This window comes from Sminthopsis crassicaudata, chromosome 1 (genome assembly GCF_048593235.1).
Source record: "Sminthopsis crassicaudata isolate SCR6 chromosome 1, ASM4859323v1, whole genome shotgun sequence".
NCBI classification, from domain to species: Eukaryota; Metazoa; Chordata; class Mammalia; order Dasyuromorphia; family Dasyuridae; genus Sminthopsis; species Sminthopsis crassicaudata.
In genome coordinates this window covers 268,237,064-268,260,358 of record NC_133617.1, presented here as the reverse complement: position 1 = coordinate 268,260,358, position 23,295 = coordinate 268,237,064, and the positions used below count along the sequence as shown (strand labels likewise).

At 35.3% G+C, this 23,295-nt stretch overlaps 1 long non-coding RNA gene across 4 annotated transcripts in view; it reads right to left on the bottom strand.

The window, feature by feature from the left end:
- Positions 1-23,295, bottom strand: part of LOC141549323 (uncharacterized) — a 100,410-nt gene that overhangs the window by 30,593 nt on the left and 46,522 nt on the right. For 3 of the 4 annotated variants that reach the window (XR_012484325.1, XR_012484328.1, XR_012484327.1), the window contains exon 5: positions 9,951-10,123. The exons of the other annotated variant lie outside the window; for it this stretch is intronic. This is a non-coding gene — a long non-coding RNA (uncharacterized LOC141549323). The remainder of the gene's footprint in view (positions 1-9,950; positions 10,124-23,295) is intronic. 4 annotated transcript variants of the gene reach the window in all.

The window sequence follows — 23,295 nt, the reverse complement described above, 5'->3', positions numbered from 1 at the left end:
TCCAAATCACTTGCATTTAAACTTTAAGGTTTTGGGTCTTCCTATTCCCAGAACTTAAGACAATACCTTTCAGATAGCAAAAAGAGCAATCAATGCTTGTTTTTGTTTTACCAATATTATTACTTTCATTTCTCTCATAAATCCAGTAAAGTAGGTAAACTTATATTCCCCATTTGACAGATGAGCAAACTGGGAATCAAAGAGCTAGCAACTTGCCCACAGTCACAGTGATATTACATTTTTGGGGGGGGATATTTTGGGTTTGGTTTTATTTTTTGATGGAAAGTTTTTAAAGCAGGAGAATATCCAAGTCTTCTGCTAAGTCCAGCATTCTCTCTACTACAGAGATTTAGGATTTCTTAAACACCAAAATGAACTTTAGTTATGCCCAGCCATATAGTAAAATTTAGTTTCAGAATCTTAAATGACAAATTTTCATTTAATAATCAAAAGTATTTTAGGGCAAAAGGTAGGGGAATAGATGGTGATCAGAAACTCTAGTTGCTCTATTTTAACCATTGAAGCAAATGAGGGGAGTGCAATATTCCATACTCCACTGAAATCCTATCTTGGTGCCTCATCTTCACTTGGAGGTGACCCTGGCTCATGAAAGGTTATGATGGCAGAGTCCAAGGTTTGGCAAGTTCCATTCAGAGGAATGGCTTCAAGTTGAGTATCTGTGGCAGATTGCAGTTTTTTGTTTTGTTTAAAAAAAAAAAAACCCAAAAAACAAAGCTGGCTAAGTTCAGAGAGGTCTTTGGATAATATGACGTTATCTCTTGGGAGAAGGAGCAAGACTCATAGCATCTCATTAAATTATGGTCTCTGAGGTGTTTCCTTGTTCCACACCTAGGATCTTATGGTCTATGGAGATAGAGAGAAGGCTTCATTTGAGAATATGAAGAATGAGCCAAAACCAATGAAATGATAGCTTTTTGAATTATCAAAGAAAATGGCATCCTAGCGTTAATGGAGCAATAAAGAAAACTCTTGATGTCATCTACTCTCACTCCCTCATTTCACAGATAAAGAAACTGAGAATGAGAGAGTGACTTGTCCAACATACTTAAAGGTCTGCTATGTATAAGATACTGCAGGCCCAACAGACCTTGTTCTCAACAAACTTATAATTATATATATGCTACTATTATTTGAGAGAGGGTAAATGAGTGGCACAGTGGAAAAAGCATTGAACTTGGAAGACTTGAGTGCAAATCCAGCCTAAGATAATTATTAACTATTTCATTCTAGGCAAGTCATGCCTCATATTTGCCTCAGTTTCCTCATCTATAAAATAAACTGGAGAAGGAAATGGCAAGTATTTTTTCTAAGAAAACTCCCAATGGGGTCACCAAGCATTGGGCATGACTGAAATAACTGAACAAGTAATTCAAGAGCCAATAAGAGTTCAAGTATATGAGAAATAAAGATAATATTTAATCTAGTTGTGTCAGGAACACTTTCTTGGGGGACATAATATGAGAATAGGACCTTGAAGAAAGACAAAGACTTTAATGGTGGGAGTGGATGCTACAGGGAATGGTCAAAATCCATTCCAGGTAAAAAGACAGCTATTGAAATATTTTCCCTAAAATTGAGGAAGTGTACAAGCTGGGCTTTAGATATACTGAAGTTGAGATGACCATTCTTCAGCCTTCATGTAAGATGGCACTTAAAGAGTTAGACCAATGGGATATACTAGCTGAGGAGATCATTTAAAGGCCAGAATGATATCCTTCAGGAATTGGCATTGCAATGGAGAAAAGTGGTATGGCAAATGGCAAGGACTGTCAAATCATTACAACTAGAGAGAACTTTAGAGGTCTATTGTCCAATCCCTTTCATCTCACAAATAAGGAAACCAACATCCCAAGAGGTGATCTGATTTGTCCATGGTTCAGCTAGCTAGTAGCAGAACCAAACTTAGAAGCCAGCTTTCTGAGCTCCCCATTAGAGTAACAAAAAAGTAGCATTGTAATATCAAAGAACAGACAATATATAATATGCAACAATGGAAGCCTTCATAGTGTTCATCATAGGTACCACATACCCAATATATGAATGGATAATTACTTTTTCCTTCCTTGCCTTCATTTCCTATCTATAAAATAAGAATGGTTATAGGCAGCTATCTTGGTTCCCCAAAAAGCAATTTTTACATTTAGAAATAGTATAATTGATGCTTAATAAATATTCAACAAAAATAGTTTTTTGATTTTGGTAATGTTGTCTAAAAAAGGCAGATTAGTGTTTTATTTGAGAGGTCTTTGTCCTTATGGAAACAATTTCAGCATTGCTTCCCATTTCAACTGAGTTAGCAGCAGTCAATGATGTCTGAGTTCAATTCTGCACACCAGGGGCTTCTTCTGATCAATCAGAGCTAGGAATTAATCCCTAGAATAGGGACACAGTCTAAAGAATCTCTGGTCTCCCCCCAAATCTATAGGTCATCCATTCTATCTCAATGACATGCCAAGTCTGTCCAAATGCTTCATTAATAACCAGGGGACCACAACAACAAACCTCTCATTCTCTTATGATGGCACTTTTTCCCCCTGCCAGGGTTTGACATGAATGTTAATTAATTAATCTTCCTGCCATTTTGGTGAAAGTGTCATGCATCCATCATTAGCTTCTCTCTTCAAGGAGGCCTCAAATTAAAAAAAGAATTTTTGCATTTTGAATTTAACTTCCCTACCCTATATCTGATAGAGTTTATTTAGATATTCCCTCTGAATATAAGTGTCATGCCTCAGGTGAAATCTATTAAATTAAGAAGCATTCATTTTGGAAAAGATAGAAAAATGAATTAATCTCTTCTTTGAGTTTCATTTAGAATACACACTGTTGTTGTTTTTCTTCCTCAGGAAAAATAAATTAAAAATCTTCCAATTATAATGAAATGTTCTACCTGGAGAAATATTTTCCTCCATTTATGTTCATACAGTGTCTTTGAAAACCTGTATGTATTTGTACCTTACTCTATGTGTAGTATAGACAGGATAATTAATAAAGGAAAATAAATGTTACTTCTGGAGGATGGACTGGCTACCCACATTATGAAGTACTGTGTACACAGAAGGCAATCTTTTGAAGCTCTTAAATATATGTTTAAAGCCATTTATTTCTTCAAATCTCAAGTGAAACACTAAAGCTTGACATCTGAAAGGCTTTTCAGCTGTAATATGTCCTTTTGAAGAGTTTGAATGAGAATAAAAAAGAAAAAAATGCTATTATATAAAAAATGGCTATCACCACCAAGAGAATGAGATAAAAAAGCTTAAGTTGGAAGAAGAGATGTTTGTTGGATATGAGCAAGAATTTCCCAATGGTGGGTTTAATTGGTATGAGATTGCCAAAGGAAACTATGAATCTTCTTCCCTATTGATATTTAGACCAAGAATAAATGTATTTCCAATAAACTGACTTAAATTGAGCACTGGATCATGTTGTTAAGAATAGAGGTTGCAGTGGTGGTAGCTAAGTAGTCAGGAAAGCTATTCTTCATGAGTTCAAATCTGGCCTCACACCCTGATTAGTTGTGTGACCCTGAATAAGTCACTTAACCTTGTTTACTTCAATTTCTCATCTGTAAAATGAACTGAAGAAAGAAATGGCAAATAACTACAATATCTTTGCCAAGAAAACCCCAAATAGGATAAAGAGTTGGAAATGATTGAAATGATTTAATAAAAACAATAAGATGGATGATTATTTTAAGAATATTGGGGCAGCAAGATGGTTCAGTGGATAGGCACTGACCCTGTCCTGAGTTCAAATCCTAGATCAGACACTTCCTAGCTGTGTGACCCTAGGCAAGTCACTTAACCCCAATTGCCTTTCAAAAAAAATAAAATAAAAAAGGAAAATCAGCTGTATACTAATATAATCCAACTCTCCATCTAAGCTATTTTGCTTGGAAATATGAGGGGGTCACTATGGCTTTATGGTAGAACACACTAAAAAAAATGAAGATTTCCAGAAATTATTTGACCCAAGAAACTTATTCTTTGACTTCTTTCCTGATGCAAGATAAAAATATTTTTTTCAAAGTGTAGTTTAGTAGAAAGAACACTGAATTTGTAGTAAGAAGGCCTCAGTCCAAATCCTTACAATAATTATCAATATAACTTTGGGCAAATCACTTCATTTTTATGTTCCTTAGCTTCCTCTCCTAGAAAATGAAAATATAAGACCAGGGGGTCCCCATTCCCAGTAATAGGGACTAGTTTACCTCAAAAGGTATCAAAGTTGTCCTTTAGTATCTGATTGGCCCTTATCTCCTTTGACATAGCTTCTGGTTCACCTAAGGACATTAAAATTTCCTCCAGAATGGGGTCTGGGTCTATTCCACTTGGTGAATGTCTGTAAATTACACAAATCATCATACCTTGCCTTGCTGAACCAACTGGTCCTAATAGTGGGAGTAGGAATAAATAACCTTTGAAATCTTTTCCAGACATAAATCTTGATCCCTATAACATAAGTTCAAATCCCAGTGCTTATTCTGCTGCCTACTTTAAAATCCTGAGAACCCTTGGCTCACTTGACACAACAAGCAAGGCTGACATAAATACTAATGCTCCATCTGAAATCCCAGCCACCCCTTTTAATTTGAAATGACCTAAGGTTCAATGATAGATTTGGAACTTAGGTTCTGGCTTTTATTTGCCTTTATCAGAGAATCACAGGACTTAGGATGGGTCAAGACATTAGAGATAATCTACTTTAAATTACTCATTTTACATATAAGGAAGCTAAGGTCCAGAGACATTAAAAGACTTGACTAAATTAAGCAGATAGTAATTGACAGAGCTGGGATTTGAACTCAGTATAAGGATAAAGAGTTAGCAATGAAAGGGACTTTGAAGGTCATTTATTCCTACCTTGTCGGGTCTTAATCTAGTACCCAGTTATGATGAAATGAGTAAGTCATTGCTTCTATATACAATAAATCTTTTGTGTATTATATTCCCCTATTAGATTTTAAGAAATCCCTGTAAGCAAGTCTCTGAGGACAGGGACTGTCTCTTTTTATTATTATCAATTATAATATTACTTATTATCCTTAGCACAGTACCTGACATAGAGTAAGCATTTAATACATGTTCATTGACTACTGACTATTGACCCTTCTGTAATATTTAGATATTGAATTGTTCATCCAGCATATTAACTTTCTCTTTCAGATTTGTATCATGTTAACTGTATGTTCAACCAAATCAAAATGATGAAAAGGACAGGTCTGAAACTTGTGGTGCTTTACTAGAGACTCCTCTGAAAATTGCTGTGATCCATTGATTAATACTCTTTAGGTCTAATTCTTTCAATAATTTTGAATCCTTTTAACTGTACTCTTATTGATCTCATATTTTTCCACATTCTCCACCAAAAAAAATTAATCAGAGCCTATTATGTCCACAGCAGTTCCTTTGGTCTCTCAGCCTAGCAACCAATAACAAAATGAATCCTACCTCACTGCTTTTTTTTTTTCTTGAGTTCCCATCCCCCAGCTGTTTGGTAGTTTTAGAATATTCTGCCAGAAATAGAGGTCATGCTCACTAACTATCATGAGCAGAATCTGAGTTCTTCACTTCTAAAAATAACAGGACATTTACCCATCAAACATCTCAGGACATTTCTTCCACTCCCTATGACTTGTCAAGAGTAGCAAAAATAGTTCATCAATTTTACTGACAAGATCTCTCAGTAATCTAGGATCTAAACTATATCATTTGAATTTTTTAAAGCAGTTTAATTCTGTTTTATTTTCTCCTCATCTATGCTGTTCTTCAACTCCCTGTTGACCATTTTATTTTATCCTTTTAGATCCTCAAACTGTTCTCCTTGACAGAGAAAATGAAGGCAAAACAAATGTTTCACATAATTATTTATCTCTGTCATTAGTTAGCATATTCTATCCATGTGCCTGACCCACACAGAGTAATTGCTTAGTAAATGCATGTTGACTGATTAATTAATCCATCCCCAATAGCAGGTCTAGCTCTTCTTCCTTTGACCATAGTTTCTTAAAAGTCCTTTGGGTTGCCTTTGATATTTTTTAAAGTTTCAGATCTTTTAGAATTTAGGCTTCCAGAGAGCCTCTTTCATTGTGGTTCTCTCTCTTTTGTATTTAAGCTTGGTTAACTTCCCCTGCTTCCATCTTTTGTACGGGACTTCTTTGGAAAGATCCCCATGCAGTCATATTGGCATCTGCAGTTGTCTCCCTTTTTTTCTTCCTAATCATAATCATTCATGATAATGGTATCAAATTTTCTCTTGGGTTTCCTATACCTTTTGAGACATCTACCTTATTAAGTCCTGGGCCATATATTCAAGTCTATATTTTCTTTGAATGTTTTCAAATATTTTTTAGTTTTAAGTATATGTTCAACTATGTCCAGCACGTTCCACTTTACCAACTAGCTCATCCTTTTTAGCCAGAATTTGGTCAGAATTTGCTTCACTTATTGCTTCCTCTATTTTCTAAAAATTGTAATTGTCAGCAGTAATTTATCATAAACACTCCTTATTATATAGCCACTTCTGTACCTCCTCATACTGCTCCATGACATGTCTCTTCCTCCTGAACAAGATTATGCATTTGCTGATGCCATTAATTCCCCTTTTCATTTTGTTCAAGAAATGGTACTTTTCCCTCTGAAGAACTCTTTAGAAAAAAAAAACAACAAACTGAAAGCAAAAATTCTTTCACAATTCACATACATTACACAATTCTAACAGTTTAGTTAGTCAATCATCAACAAACATTTATTAAGTGTCAGAGACTATGGTAAGCACTAGGAACAAAAAGAAAAGCAAAAACATGGTCCCTGATTTCAAAGAGTTCACATTTTAATGGGGAGGGGGAAATCTGTACATTCAAGATAAATACAGTGTAAACAAAAGGTAATTTCATAGGGAAAGCACTAAAGCAGGAAGAGAAGGAAAAGGGGGGAGGTGTAGGGAAGATCAGGAAAGGTCTCCAATAGAAAGATGGGATTTGAGCTGAATCTTAAAAGGAAGCTGGAAAGGAAACAAGCCTTTATGAAATACCTACTATGTGCCAAGTGCAGTACTAAGTGCTTTACTAATATTATCTCATTTGATCCTCACAATAATACTGTAAGGAAGGCAATGTTGTGATCCTCATTTTAAAGATGAGGAAATCAAGGATAAAGAAAATAAATGACTTGCCTACTATCACAAAACTAGGGTTAGGCCTTAAGACAATAGCACCAAAAATGAGCAGATTTATTTTCCCAGATTTGAGGGGCATGGATTCTGGAGGTCCAGGATACAAAGATTCAGGCCTACTATGGAGTCTAGGTGGAAAGAAGTAAGACAACAGTTGCAGACAGATGGTAAAATAGCCCAGGTAAAATAATAGATGTCTAGATACAAAGGGGAAGCATGAGGAATCCTCCTGATAATCATGCATTCAACTCAGAAAACATTTGTTGAAGGTCTAGGATATGCAAGGCACTTTACTTAGACACTTTAATATATCAAAAAGTCTATGACTTCCTCAACCTAGGTACATGCTCCATGGATACCAACTGTTAAATCCTCCATGCCTTTTTAGTCAGTTTAATGAGATGTGGTAGCCCAAAACAATCATCACCTAGTTGCCAACATTTTGATTTATAAGTCTCTTCAAAATTATCTAGCCTGGATATTAGCAAATAAATCACAAAGAAAGGGTTTTTTTTTGGGGGGGGGTTGTGTTTGTTTATAGGAGGACTTCACATTTCTTATGTTCTACCTGCTTGGGATATAGACATAAAAAGTAGAATATGCCTATCCTCAAAAAAAAAAAACTTACATTCTCCAAAAAACAGCACATATAAGAAATTAGTACTCAAGCAAAAAGAGAGAGAATATCAGCTATCTGCTGGCATAATCTTTGAGAATCTGGAATCGCCAATGTTGTAATATACAATTTTAGGGAGAGTTTTATTTGTTTTTCCCATGTCAACATGTGATTTCATCAGGGCAATCCATCAATAAACATTTAATAAGTACTTACCATGTGCCAGGTGCTAAACATAGGAAACTCTTGATGAGAATCTTTCTACCAATGTTAATAATCCATAACCTAAACTCATTTAGAGTTTCCTAAAGAACTAAATAACTTGCCCAGGAATGCACATGCAGTCATTATATACTAAAGATGAATTTAGAACTAGCTCTTACTGACTCTAATGCTGATCTTATAATCACTGTACTATACTGCCTCTCAATAAATTGTACTTTTGAGCATTGCCTACTGTCAGCAGCTTCAGGAACTCAACTGAAAAGGCTAAGGTACTGAAATGTGAAAAGTCAAGGGGAAAATTACATACATCTTCTTACTTTGGATGTTACTATCATAGATCCTATTTATCTCATCATTCTCCCCCCAAATAATAATAATAATTTGAACTCTGTGATAAAATATAAACATGGTACCAACAGAGACATTGTCAAGGAAAAGTGAAGCAAAGTCTATGGGGTGATGTCTCAAAGACTTATTTCCATGCTTACATCTTAATAATCTAAGTGAATATTTTTTAAAAGGGAAAAAATTTTTACTTCAACACTTATCTCTAGTGTTTCAAATATCCATGTTGTTTCTACATAGTTTCCAAAATATCACAGATGTAATTTTCATCCAAATCTCTTTGAAATTAAATCTCCCAGGGGCAGCTAGATGGTGCAGTGGATAGAGTGCTGGCTCTGAAGTCAGGAGGACCTGAGTTCAAATGTGACCTCAAACACTTAATACTTCCTAATTGTTTGATCCTGGGAAAGTCATTTAACCCCAATTGCCTCAGCAAAAAATAAAAATAAAAATAAAATCTCCCACTAAACTGTTCTAAGTTGAATTTCAGCTGTAAACTTTAAGCCAAAGTTGATGAATTGAGACTTCTCAATAAATTAAAAAATGGAAGGAAGGAAGGAAGGAAGGAAGGAAGGAAGGAAGGAAGGAAGGAAGGAAGGAAGGAAGGAAGGAAGGAAGGAAGGAAGGAAGGAAGGAAGGAAGGAAGAGAGGAAGGGAGGGAGGGAGGGAGAAAAGAAGGAAAGAGAGGAGGGAAAGAAAGGATAAAGGAAGGAAGGGGAAAGAAGAAAAGAAGGAGAGGGAAGAGGGAGGAAGAACAAGAGAAGTGAGAGAGGAAGGTGTAGAAAGAAAGACAAAAAGAAGACAAAAGGAAGAAAGAAGTGAAAAAGTTCAGTGAAAGTGTCACCCAAACTGTTAAGATTGATGGTTAGAGTTTAAAACTCAGTTTCAAAATGAATTGGAATAAACCTAGTCAAGTTTCACTTTGAGTCTTTGGGTGTACCCCAATTTCAGACTCAAAGCAAAACCCATTGATTATGCAAATGAATAAGGTTGAACAGCTTCATGATAATCCATGTGAACTGAAACTAACAGATTTCTCATTGTCCCTGACCAGAACTCTCAGCTCTTCTTTCCAGCTTTGCAAATAGCTCTGGCCAATGGCTGAATCTATAGAAGAAAAATGCTTAAAAACCAGGTGGCCTGTTTAAACTATGCAACTTTACTAGCTTTAAGTGGAGGCCTATTTGAAATAAATCATTCTGTTCTCCTTAATCTACAGAAATGTTCTGTTGAACATAGGGTCTCACAGGTTTATATGCCTCTCACTGCTTGCTGAATTCAGATTAAATAAATTCTTTTCCTTCCTATAGTGCCTTCTTCTGTGCCAAGTTATAGTTTTTACTTATAACCCCCCACTTTAAGAGAAATTGAATTTGGGGTTCAGACTGAAACAGCCTCATTAAGACAGCCCCATCACTGGCTTTGCCTCTAGCTCTAGGGGACAGCTAGGTATCGCTCCTCCCTGCTTCTTCCTACCCTTAGTAAATAGGCTAAAACAATAGATCAGCAGGGGAGGTCTGCTCCCAAGTCCTGTAAACACAGTCTATTTAAAGAATATAAAAGTTACCCAAGGAGGTCTCTCCTTACTCAGGCTGCACCGCATAGCAACACACCAGCTCACATACAATGAGGGCCTTACAGGCAGCAAGCCCCTGGTGAAAGTCTTGTCATATGGCACCCGCATCTTCTCGGCCCACGCACTCCAGTCCTGTTCTTTAGCTGAGGAAGCACAGCTGCCAACTTCAGAGATGGAGAGGAGGGGAAGCATTAGCTAATAAGAACAGAAAGGTCCTGATCTCCCTCATGTCCACTCCCCTGAACCTGTAGCATAGTTACACTGTGTTGGACTATTCAGTGATTTAAAAAAACAAAAACAGGAATCGGTATATAACATCAACTTCATAAAACAGGATTATGTCATTTTTTATAAGCAAGAACAGCTTCTTACCCTAAGCCCCAACAAAAATTCATTGTTTCAACATCAAGTTTCTAAGGCAAACTCTAAACTGAAGGGTCTCCAATCTGGGAACGTCTGTCCCCATGACAGCAAGCTGTTGGGTAATTCAATTCGGCCCAGTCACATAACAGCCTTACCCAGGAGGCTTCCAGAGGCAAAGGAGGGTAATTCAGGAAATAGATTATTGCCAAAAGATGAAAAATGGGCCAAAATCTCTGTGCAGGGTCTCTGGCCTTCTTCCAGTGAGAGATATTAGAAACCAGTATCAGGGATGGAGCAGCGGTAGCTGCTTCAGTGTGACTCATTCCCCGAAAAAGTAGCCACCCAAACCACTGGCAAAGTGCCCTGTTCCACACCATCTCGGTGATCTCACCACAACATGTCAGCAGCTGGCACATTTATCATCTTCTCTGGGGCATGAGTGAGTACTTAGGATGTAGATAATTTAACATGAATATATATGTGCATTATCATGTAGATAAGACAATTATTTCATAATAGAAATGGAACCTAAATCATCCCCACCTGACTTTTGATCCTGCCAGCTCTGCAGAGGAACACTAGCTGATATATTAGATAGCCAGGAAATAGAAGCACAGAAGGAGAGAGAGATTACAGGCTGGTCTTACATTTGCTAAAGCATATTGTGATCTTAGCCCTTTTCTTGTGGCTATCTGATTTCCCAGGGAAAAAAAAAAAAAAAAAAAAAAGGAAAGCAAGAGACAAAGAAGGATCCCCACCCAGCACACATGCATTTTTTTTTCCACACAGCAAGTAACCAAAAACTATGGAATGATCATATAAACAAAAGTTGACTTAACTAACCTGGATCTAGGAGATGGTAAAGGGGGTGTGAGTGGAGGGACAACAGAAAAGGGAAAAAAATATTAAAAGGAAAAAGTGTAAAGAGTTTTTCTATTTTTATTTTAAATATGCATTTTTTTAAAGTTTTCCTCCCCCCCCCCAAAAAAAAAAACACACTCATTTTATGCTTGGTCTAGATTTATATTTGAGATAGTAGGATTCATGAAGGGAAGAGCCAAGCCCCACTTTAATTGGCCAGATGACCTCATTTTATGATAACTACTGGTCTGGTTTAGTGTATAAGGTCAAGGAACAGGAACAAGGACTATGGCTTTTTCCTTGTTTGATTCTCTTAACATCTAATACATGGTAGAAATCCCAAAATTATTGTACTATAAAGAGCAGGAGGTGGAAAAAGGAGAGAAAGGCAAATGATAGTTAAGGAGGATATGTGTGTGCATATATGTATGTATATGTGTGTTTGTGTATGAGAGAAACAAATGGAGACAAAGAGACAGACTCACACAGAGAGAGACAGAGACAGAAATACAAAGAGACAGAACTTGTCCATGATAGAATTAACTGAGCTGTGAACAACAGAGGGAATGGGAATATGGATGTATTACATGTACTATCATCCCCCCCAAAAATTCCGGCTTGCTCACAGAGCTTCCTGAACTGGTCACCAGGTTATCAGTGTTAATCCAAGACAAAGGGATAAATATGAGAGAGAGAGAGAGAGAGAGAGAGAGAGAGAGAGAGAGAGAGAGAGAGAGAGAGAGAGAGAGAATAAGAGAGAGAGAGAGAAACATTACTATCTAATTGTCTGCCTATCTATCTATCTATCTATCTATCTATCTATCTATCTACCTGTTCTACACATGTCTACTTAAGTATCTGTGAGAAAATACAGGAACAGTCAATAGAAGGTCAGTCTCAGATTGTCAGGGGACAAGCTATATTCAGATTCCATCCTTGACATATACTGGGGGTGTGAACCTATACAAGTCACAAGCTCAGTGCCTCACTACAATTTCTAAGACTATAAATAGAAGAGTCACTAATATGCTTATATACCTTGGTAGAGGAAATTTCCTTACTAGATGCTAGCTATATCAAGGAAATCATAAATCCAAACACACACACACACAGACTATACATGCGTGTACAGCACACATATGTAGAGATGAATATGAAGTGTAAGAATTCTGGTACTTAGAGCTTAAGAAGCCCCTTCACTCTACTTGAGACTAACTCTGGCCTTAGTTCAGAATATTATTGTTTTTCAATCATTTAGTCATGTCCAATTCTTCATATCCCCATAAACTATAGCCCTCTAGGTCTTCTGTTCTCCACTATTTCTCAAAGTCTGTCCAAGTTCATGTTGGTTACTCCCAAGACACTCACTGTCCATCTCATTTTCACAATTCCTTCAATATTTCCCCAAATCAAAGTTTTTCCAATGAGTCCCATCTTCTCATTATGTGGCCAATATATTTAAGCTTCAGCTTCAATATTTGACCTTCTAATGAATAGTTTGAATTAATTTCTTTATGTACTAATTGATTTAATCTCCTTGCTGTCCAAGGAACTCTCTAAAGTATTCTCTAACATCACAATTCAAAAGTGTCAATTCTGCAGTGCTCAGCTTTCCTTATAATCCAACTCTCACTGCTACTAGAAAAATATATTTGACTATATATATATATATATATCTTTTGTCAGCAAGGTCCTATCTCTTCTTTTTACTGTGTAGTCTAGATTTGCCATAGCTTTCCTCCCAAGGAGTAAGCATCTTTAAATTCCATAGCTGCAGTCATTGTCTACGGTGATCTTTGAGCCCCATAACATAGAATCTGACACTGCTTAGTATGTCTTCTCCTTTTCTCTGCCTGGAAGTGATTGAATCAGTTGTCATCATCTTAGTTTAATTTAATCTTTTAAGTTTAGTTTGTTTTAATATTAAGCTTTAAGCCAGCTTTTATACTCTTTTCTTTCACTTTCATCAAAAGGCTTCTTAAATCTTCACTTTTTGCCACCAGAATGGTATTTTCTGAGTAACTGAGATTGTTGATATTTCTCCTGGCAACCTTAATTCTGTCTTTTGATTCACCCACCTTGATATTTTATATGAGGTACTCTGCATATAAGTTAAATAAATAAGATGAAAATAAACAGCCCTCTTATATTCCTTTTCCAATCTTAAACCTATTATAATGTTGGCTATAAAACTTGCCTATTTCTCTGCCTCCAACTATTTTCATTTCTAATCCATCCTTCACGCTCTATTAAAGTATTTTACTTTGATTTTACTATTATACTAGTAATACTAGAATTACTAAATTACGTTACTTTCTTGCTAAAAAACTTTAATGGTTCATTGCCCACCAAAAAAAACACATACACTGGCATTCAAGGTTTTTACTATTAGCTTCCAACACACCTTTACAATCTTATTTCATGCTACTTCTCTTCATAGTCTTTATTCTTGAGTCCATTCTAAACTACTCACTGTTCCTTCCCTATTTTTATATTTCCATTCTCACTTCTGTCTTTCCTCATGCCTTGAGGTAGTCCCCCAACTCTGTTCACCCAATCTCCTACCCATCTCTATCTCCTGAAATCTTCCTTCTATAAGTCTCACATCAAGGATCATCTCATCCATTTCCTGCAATTAAAATTGAAGCTTCCATTCCTGAATCTCACAGGCCATTCTGCTTGACCTCTCCTATGTATTTAATAATTTTCCAATTTATATTATGGTAATTTACATAAATATATGTTAACTTCTTTGGAAAGATAGAAAGCTGGCCTTGAAGACAAGAAAACCTAGGTTTAAGGCCCACCTCTGCCTGTGTCACTCTGGATATGTAAGTTCACTTCTCAGGGTTATAGGCAAGAGTGTGCTGACTTGCACTGATGGAAAGAATTCCTTTACCAGGAGTTCCTAATACCAATGATATTTTGCAAGCTCAGTCCCTATCCCTCCTTCCCCCAACACACAATTATGAAAGCAATGACTGGGTCATTATCCTTGAACTCCTAGTATCTGACCTCACATCTTACATATAATATATATAACCACTAATTTGTTGAATTGACTTATATATAGACAAGAATGAGTCATTTTAATCTAAAATTGATTCGAAACCCTTGTGGGGTTGGTGTCTGTATGATTATTATCATATTAAAATTCTCACTTAAACCCCATTAGCTTCAAAGTCTGTGAAGACAAGGATTTTTTAAAAAAGATAATTTTACTATATAGCCTGCTTTAGTGCTTGTCTCCAGCTACCTTTCCTTCTTTTTAAGTGGTCTTTCTACCTCCTTCTAGTACTTTTGGTATTATACCAGTTCAGACTATGGAAATTATTTTTTGAAAGAAAGTTCTTCCCTTTCCACAACACTTTCATTTACAGTTGACTGCTAAGTGACAATAGCCCCCTGCCACCACAAAGCTTTAATCCATACTGGTCCTCTGGAGTAGATAATTGCATTCACTGCCCCCCATCCCTTTTCTGGTATTACTATCCAAATGCTTCCCTGTAGTCTGGACCATTCCTTATTAGTCACATTCTAAAAAGGATCTACTTTGTATATTTGTTATTTCCTTCAGGAAGTCATTTATTTATGCTGACCAAGCTTGGTTTTGGAAGAAGAGATGAGGAAATGCAACTTTGTCCATCTAATCATGAGGTGAGAGACTATGAATGTAGAATATATGCTGTCAGACTTAGTTGATGTATTGATTAGTGTTGTGGAACTGGATTCTTCCTACTCCTATTTGTGTATTTCTTTTTTTATTCTTTGTTACAAGGGATGGATTTTGGTGTAAGAGAGTGATAGTATATTTGGAAGTGAAAGTCAAGTAAAAGCAAAAAACCTGTAATATTTCTTTTAAAAAGAAATTCTCTTTATCACCCATGAATTAGAATTGTGAGATATATATGAGATATGTATATGTATATATAACATGAATATATGTGTATATATGCATATGCATATGAAAGCTGATGATTCACTTCAGCAATTCTTTTATAACTTAAAGAAATGCTTGCAACTGAGAGAGGTTAAGTGATGAGTCCATGATTGCACAACCAAGACTCAAACTCAAGTTTGGGTCGAGCCAGAGACTCTAATATCAATAGTTATCTAATATAACAGAAAAAGAAAGTGACAAATGTTGGAGGGGATATGAGAAAATTAAAACACTAATACATTGTTGGTAAAGTTGTATACTGATTCAACCATTCTGGAGAGCAATTTGGCACTATGCCCTCAGGGTTATAACCCCTCTATACCCTTTGACCAAATAATATCACTACTAGATCTGTATCCCAGAGAGATTTTTTATTAAAGCTTTTATTTACAAAGCATATACATGGTAATTTTTCCAATATTGACCAAAGATATTTTTTTTTAAAAGGAAAGGACCTATATATAGAAGGTCTTTTGTGGTGGCAAAAAAATTAGAAAATGAGAGGATATCCATAAATTGGAGAATGGCTGAACAACTATATGATTGTGATGGAATATTATTGTGCTATGAGAAATGATGAGCAGAATACTTTCAGAAAAACGTAGAAAGACATATGAATTGATGCTAAGTGAAATGAGCAAAAGCAGAAGAACATGTAAATGGTAACAGCAACATTATATAATGATCCACTATGAATAAAGTTAGCTATTCTCAGTAATTCAATGATCTAGGACAATTCTAAAGGTGCTAAACCATCACCAAAGAACTGGTGGAGCCTGAATGCAAATGGAAGATACTTTTTCTTAACTTATTTAATTTTTCTTGGGGCTTTTTGGTCTCTATTTTCTTTTATAGCATGACTTAAATGGAAATGTGTTTTGCATGACTAAATATTTACAACCTATGTTAGATCACTTGCCTTCTCAATGAGAAGGGAGGGAAGGTAGAGAGGGAATTTGGAACTCAAAATTTGAAAAAAAAAAAAGTTAGGGACAGCTCAATGGCACAGTAGATAGCGTACCAGCCCTGAAGTCAGGAGGACCTGAGTTCAAATTTGATTTCAGACACTTCATACTTCCCTGGGCAGGTCACTTAACCCCAATTGCCTCAGGGAAAAAAAAAAAGAAGTTAAAATTGTTTTAATATGTAAGCAGGAAAAATTTAAATATTAATTTTTAAAGATACCCTTTTTTATCATTTTTATATACCCTTTAAGGTTTGTCTTAAAGTACTTTACAAATAATATCTCATTTCATCATCATATTAATCCTGGGAGAAAGGTATTATTTTATAAATGAGAAAAATGAAAGAAGCAAAAATTAAGTGACTTGCCTAGGATCACACAGGTAGAAAAGATCAGAAACTGGATTCCTGACTCTAGGTCTAATACTCTATTCCCTGAATCAGCTAGCTACCCCTAACTCTAGTCATTATTGTGGTGCTGCCTCTGCAACAGTTGAGGGAATGTCCTTATACCAATGAAATTCCAATCTTAGAATCTCACCATCCCCTCCCTTACAAAGACAAACAAATAAACTTGCATCAAGCAAACTAATGAAGGAAATGAGAATAAAGGACAGAGAAAAATATTAATTTTAGGTTTAGCTATGCCAGAATAATTGACCACTAATAATAGAGACTAATCACCACAGACACAAAATTAGATAGAAAGCAAGGAGATTCTAGAATCTTTTTCCCTATGTATATTTAAATAGATATGTGTATTTTATGTGCTTTATATCCAATTCTAATTAAAGGCAGGGATAGAAAAAGAGATAGAAAGTATATTGGAGAGAGTACTGTCTTTGGATAAATAAGGAAGAGAAAGGAAAATATGTCTACTTACTCAATGTGCACCATTGGGTACTCCAAGGATTTTGGCTTGCTTATATAATACCTAGTTCTGGAACTGATTCTGAAGGTTTAATTTTGATGCTTAGAAGTTAGGGGAAAACTTTATATTTCAATAAGCTTAGGGCCAAGTGTATGGAAAGGAGGGGAGAGGGTGAAAGAGTAAAGGAATTATCCAAATCAGAGGAAAAAAAGAAATGGGAAGTTAAAGTTAACACTGAGATTCTGTCAATAATTTCAGACAAACTTTTGCCTTTTGGAGAGATTAATAGTTTTTTTTTTCCTACGAGTACATCCCCTTTATTAATGTACTATTTAATATTCTTTCCACTCTTGGCACCCATTTCATGACAAACACCCAAATATCAGGCCCTCTTGAGAGTGTATGCATTCTTTGGCAGACATTACATCTATTGTAAAGACAGAAGCTGACTACACTAAAGCCTTGTTCAAATGACTGGAAAATTCCCAAACACAGTATATCCAAGAATTATTTCACTTTTTCCTTGAAATTTAAAAGTTCATGAAAATAGAATTTGTTTAAAGAGAAATAGAATAGTCTCAAAAAAAAAAAACCATCAACAGCCCATAAGCATGAATCATTATTGTGAAATTTGCATGCACCTCCAATGTTTATTCATAGAACTGAAGGTTATGCAAGGGTCATCCCCTCCAAGTTGTGAAGTAATCAATAATAAGACATTCACCTCAATTCCATGTATTCTTAGTAAAGCACCTGAAATCAGACATTTATATTTTGACAATAAATGGAGGTCTTACCTCTCCCAGAGACAGTTTTAAGCCTTCTCTCTAATTGTTCATTCATCCAGTTACTCTCTTAACCAGAATTGATCTACTAGACCCTACTAAGATCAAGACACTATTATAGATCCTATGGACAGCAAAAAAAATGAATGCCAGTTTCTGCCAAGAAGAATCTTCAAATATAAGGTGCAGGCACAAATTACTACAATGCAAGGAAATTTGTGTCTTAAGAGAACTGCAAATTGCTGCTGGAATCCCAAGAAGGAACTTGTCATTGTCCAGGAAATGACCAGGAAAGCCTTCCTGGAAGCAGTTACATTTGAATTTGATATTCAAGCTTCCCATGATCCAGACTTATTTCCCATTACTAGCCTTCCTTTGTTTTATACGTCTGTCAAACTGAACATGCCATGTGTTTTCATGACTCTGTACCTTTGCCCTAATATTGTCTCTGTCCAGAAATCTTTTATGTGCCTTGGGTTGTTTATAAAGGAGATGGATGTCAGAGACATGATACAGGTACAGTCTAGAAGACTTGAGGATTGCTTTGACTTCAGAGAAAAGAAGGCCACTAGGAAACTCAGCTGAGTGTACCCGTATAGCTGAAATACACCCTGATACAGCTTTCATAAACACACATTGCTACTTTCCCCCATCTGCTCCTCCCCATCCACCCTGCCCCAGGCTGATAGAGGAAATAATCTTTACCTGATACTTTCTTCTGAAGTTTTAACATCCTAGAATCTCTTTCCTGTATATGTGTGTGTGTGTGTTAATGCTGACATTGCAGCATCTAAATGGATTTTCTGTCCTATAAATAATTAAATAAACAAACAAATGAATGAATGAATGAATGAATGAATGATAAATAGTCCTATTTTGGTCTGTATACCTTGGGAATTCATTTTAAGAAACACAGCTTAGACATTTACTAGATGTAGAACTTTAGGCCAACTGCAAACTCTTGGATTCAGTTTTCTCATCTATAAAATGGAATGATAAAAAAGTACCTACTTTACAAAGGTTTCATGAGGATGAAATGAAATAATATGTGTAAAGAACTTTGTGAAATTTAAAGTGCTAAATAAATGCATTGTTGTTGAGTTGTTGCCAAGTCTTCATGAGTTGGAGTTTTTTTGGCAAAGGCACTAGAATGGTTTGCCATTTTCTTTTCCAGATCATCTTATAAATTAGGAAGCTGAGGCAAACTGGGCTAAGTGACTTGCTCAGATTTATACAGCTAGCAAGATCTGAGGCTAGATTTGAAATCAGATCTTCCTGGCTTCAAGGCTGCCACTCTATCCACCATACTACCTAGTTATCTATATAAATACCAGCTATTATTTAGTATTAGTCTTAGCATCCATCGCAGAGTTTCTCTAAGTATTGATTTAAAAAAAAATCTTTTCGGAATAGCCAGAAAAATCCTTGTCTGATGTCTCATTGTGGTACAGAAATATCCCAGGATTAATGAAGGGTTTTTCAGAGTTCTTTCAAAAGCACAAAAGTACATATTCCTACAAAAAAGGATGTAATGAAATCATGAATGCCCCAAGCCTAGCCAGTTTTCCTATGCAACTGGAGAGAGAAAGCAGAAATGTTAGTCTATAACTCTAGTTTATAGGAATACAGTTAGAAGTGAGTGAAAGGAGTCATTTCCTGATTCTGAGATCACCAGGAAGGAAGTGAAGATAGAAAGTAGAAGATTGAATACTAACATAGTACTCATAGTCCAGCTGGGACATATATTATTGTCTTCCTTCTTGCCAGAATGTAATCTGCTCTTTAGCACACCCAGAGGAATCAGTCTCTGAAGTCTGAAAGAATATCCTATCTTATGCACCCCAACTTTTAAAATAAATTCATAAGCTGTGGTAGATCACATTCCACTGTCCCCATTGAAAGGGACAAATCAATTTTGAATCAGGAAGGGACAATTCTCTTAAGAAGTGATAACAGCTTCCCAACCCTGTCCTATAACTTGTAACTTCCCACTGTCTAGATACACAAACATTCTGAATAGACCTAGACCTGGAACCTACATATCCTCAAGAGGTCTATGGATAAACTTCAGTCAGTGGGGAGTTTTGATGGGGGAAAAAATTACATCTTCATTTTCAATAATCTCTAACTGAAATTTAATATTTCCTTCAACTATGAATGAAGGCCACAAACATTAGTCTGAGTTCATCAGACTGCTAAAGAGATCCGTGGCACCAAAAAAGTTAAGAAAGCTTGACTTGGTAGGGAAGGATTGAATTATTATTTATCAGCACCATATCCCAAGTAGCTGGAAGGTAATTATGTTTTAGCTGGTAATCATATTTCCAAGGATAGCTAAGCAGGCAGACTTTAAATTCTGTTGGTACATCTATTTAAACAGATACAGCAGATGGATAATAAACTGTAATCAAAGTTGATTAGGAAGAGAGGGGACTGGATTACATTTGGGAAACTGTGAACAATTTTCAGCAGTTCTAAACTGCCCTGTTGCAAATGGCCATCTTTGTAATACCAGTGTTATTTTCACTACAAGTTATGGTAGCAAATTTTGGAAGATTATGATAAAAACAGTTTTCAATTTAAAAAGTTAAATTAAAATTGCAGGTAAGCCAAAAGACGATAAACAATAAGTTGAATGATCGGTAAAAGCTTCTGAAGTAAAATAGTTTGTATCTGATGAAATGCTATTAAAACAAGTATAACTGAAAAGTTGGGCCAGTCATAATGTGAGACCAAAGAGATAGATAACCTAATTATTACATAGAGTACAGTATAATAGTAGCCATAAAATGTTAAAGCTAGAAGAGAACTTCTAACACATTGGGTCCTCTGGAAGATTTATAGAAAGAAATGAATAATTTAGTTTAGGAATGTGCCCCAGAACCACAAAGTCCTCTGTACTTTGTTGAAAGACAACTTCCCCAACTGTTTGGAATAATAAAGATGGACATTCATAATATAGCAGGAATTAAAGAAAACTTTCTTAAACCAAATAAGCAATTGAAAAAGTACAAGAACCCTGATAACAGGAGGATATATGATCAAAAGGTAGACTAAATTTCTGCATCCTGCTTATCAAAATAACTATAATAAATAGCAGTAGTAGCAGTAACAGTAGTAGTAAGGAGTAGAATGGTATTATAGCAATAGTATTTACATCTTCTATTTGTTTCTAGTTTTATCATGGATCTAATATGAATTAAATTATTCCCCCATACACTAGAGTACAAGATACTAAAAAATAAAAATTAATGAGTAAGACTACATCCAAAGCCTCCAAGAAAAATAAGAATCATATTCAAGTCATGGAAGAGCTCAAAAGGGACTTTGAAAATCAAGTAAGAGAGATCAAGGAAAAATTAGGAAAAAGAATTGAGAGTAGTACAAAAGAAAATTTAAAAAGCTAATGAGAATTCCTCAAAAAGCGAAACTGGCCAATTGGAAAAGGAACTACAAAAGCATAATGAGGAAAATAATTCCTCAAATTATTTTATTAGCAAGTGGAAGTTAATGGCTTTATGAGAAATCTAGATCCAATAAAGCAAAATCAAAAAAGAAAAAGAAAAAAATAGTAAAAATGTGAAATGTCTCATTGGAAAAACAATTTACCTGGAAAATAGATCCAGGAGAGATAATTTAGAAATTATAGGTCTACCTAAAAGTCTTTATGTTTTAAAGTGCTTACTTAGCATGATACCTGACATATGATATACTTATACTATATACTTCTTTTGTTCCATAGGATCAGATATTTAGAGCATGACAAAATTTCAGAAATCATTAATTCAGACTTCTCATTTTATAAATGAAGAAACCAAGTATCAGTAAATTTAAGTGACTTGCCAAAGGTCACACAAGTAGGGCCAGAAATGGGATTTGATCTAAGGTATTCTGATTCCTGAGTCACCAATAGCATTAAAGCTTCCTTCTATTTATTTTAATAGAGGAAGCTACCAATAGATAACTTGTATTGTCCATAATCTGTCTGTTTTACCACATGACCAGATCATCTCATTCTAATTAAGGTTTCTTTTATAATGTCTCTTATTCTTTTCTCACATGCATATTATATTATTGTTAACATGGCACTATTTCCATTGACTTTCAAGTCACCTATATTTCAATTTATCCAAGATTGTATCATTTCATGAATTATAGCTACATAGCATCAAGAAGAAAGAAGTGGTCATTTGTGATAGCAATACCTCCCACAATTTCTATATTCAGATGATGGCACTTCATTCTCTAAATCACTCACCCTGGTTTCAAACCTTAAACATACCTTTGAATCCTCCTCTCTTTTATTCTCTATATCCAATCAGTTGCCAAATTCTGAAAATTCCTCCTTGGTAAAAATCTTTCAAATCATTCTCCTCTTTGCCCATAATGTTATCACTTTATTTTAGGCCCTCATTACCTCATCTCTAGACTAATACAAAATTCTTTCATTATTTTTCTTTTAAACCATCCTTCACAAATGCCCAAATAATAGTCTTAATGAAAAATTCTGGCCAAATCACTGACTTAATCAAAACATTTTCCATGGCTTCCCATTGTCCATAGGAAAAAGTCAAAGTTACAAGGTAAAAATTAACAATTTTTAAATCTGGCTTTTTAAAGTACATAATCTGATTCCAATCTATCCTTTCAGCTTTAATTTCCTCTACTTTTTTTCCAATATGCTACATTGTGGCCAAATTGGATTACTGAAGATTTCTTAATTTCATCCTGCCCTCTCCTGCCTTCATATAGCATAAGACTTCACTCATGACTGGGATAGATTATCCTTGATTTTAAAAATTTATCTTCCTTAAAGACTTTTCAGTTGCTACTGCTTCTAAGAAGTTTTAAATTATAGAGTATAGTCTTTGGTGTTATAAAAATTCAGAAAAGGGAAAGAACAATATGAGTTAAAATAAATAGAAATTAATGGGGGGCTTGGAAAAATAGGTTTATTTGGATTCGTGGAGAGTAGAAAGCATTCCAAGCATGGAAAATTACATAAGCAAAATAATTCTATTCCTTTGATAATGTTAGTTACCCTTCTCAAAATATTTTTCAGCTCCTTCATTCTTAAGGTTTGTTCATTAGATCCACACATAATAGAATAGTTGTGAGCAAGTTGTGTCCAATTTTAATATTAATTTCAACACACAGTTATTAAAGCACCTATCATATGCAATTCATTGTGTTGGATGCTCAAGGTATATAAAGATGAAAAACAACATTGTCTTTGCCCTCATTGAAACTGTAATACTGGATAAACCACGTACACAAATCACTGTTACAAGTAAAATATACTGAGGACAAAGGAGATATTCTGACAAATAGTTATAAGAAATTTCAGAAAGAAAACACAACTTTTTAACTAGGGAACATTGGTGGAAAGGCTCATGAAAAACTTCTTAGAAGCGGTAGCAACTTAGTAAGTCTACATTTTAATGTGGTAGGCATTGTACTAAGTGCTGGAGATACACATATAAACAAAAAGAACAATTCTTGTCCTTAAAGAACTTACATTTCAGTAGGGAAAGATAATACATAAAAGATAGC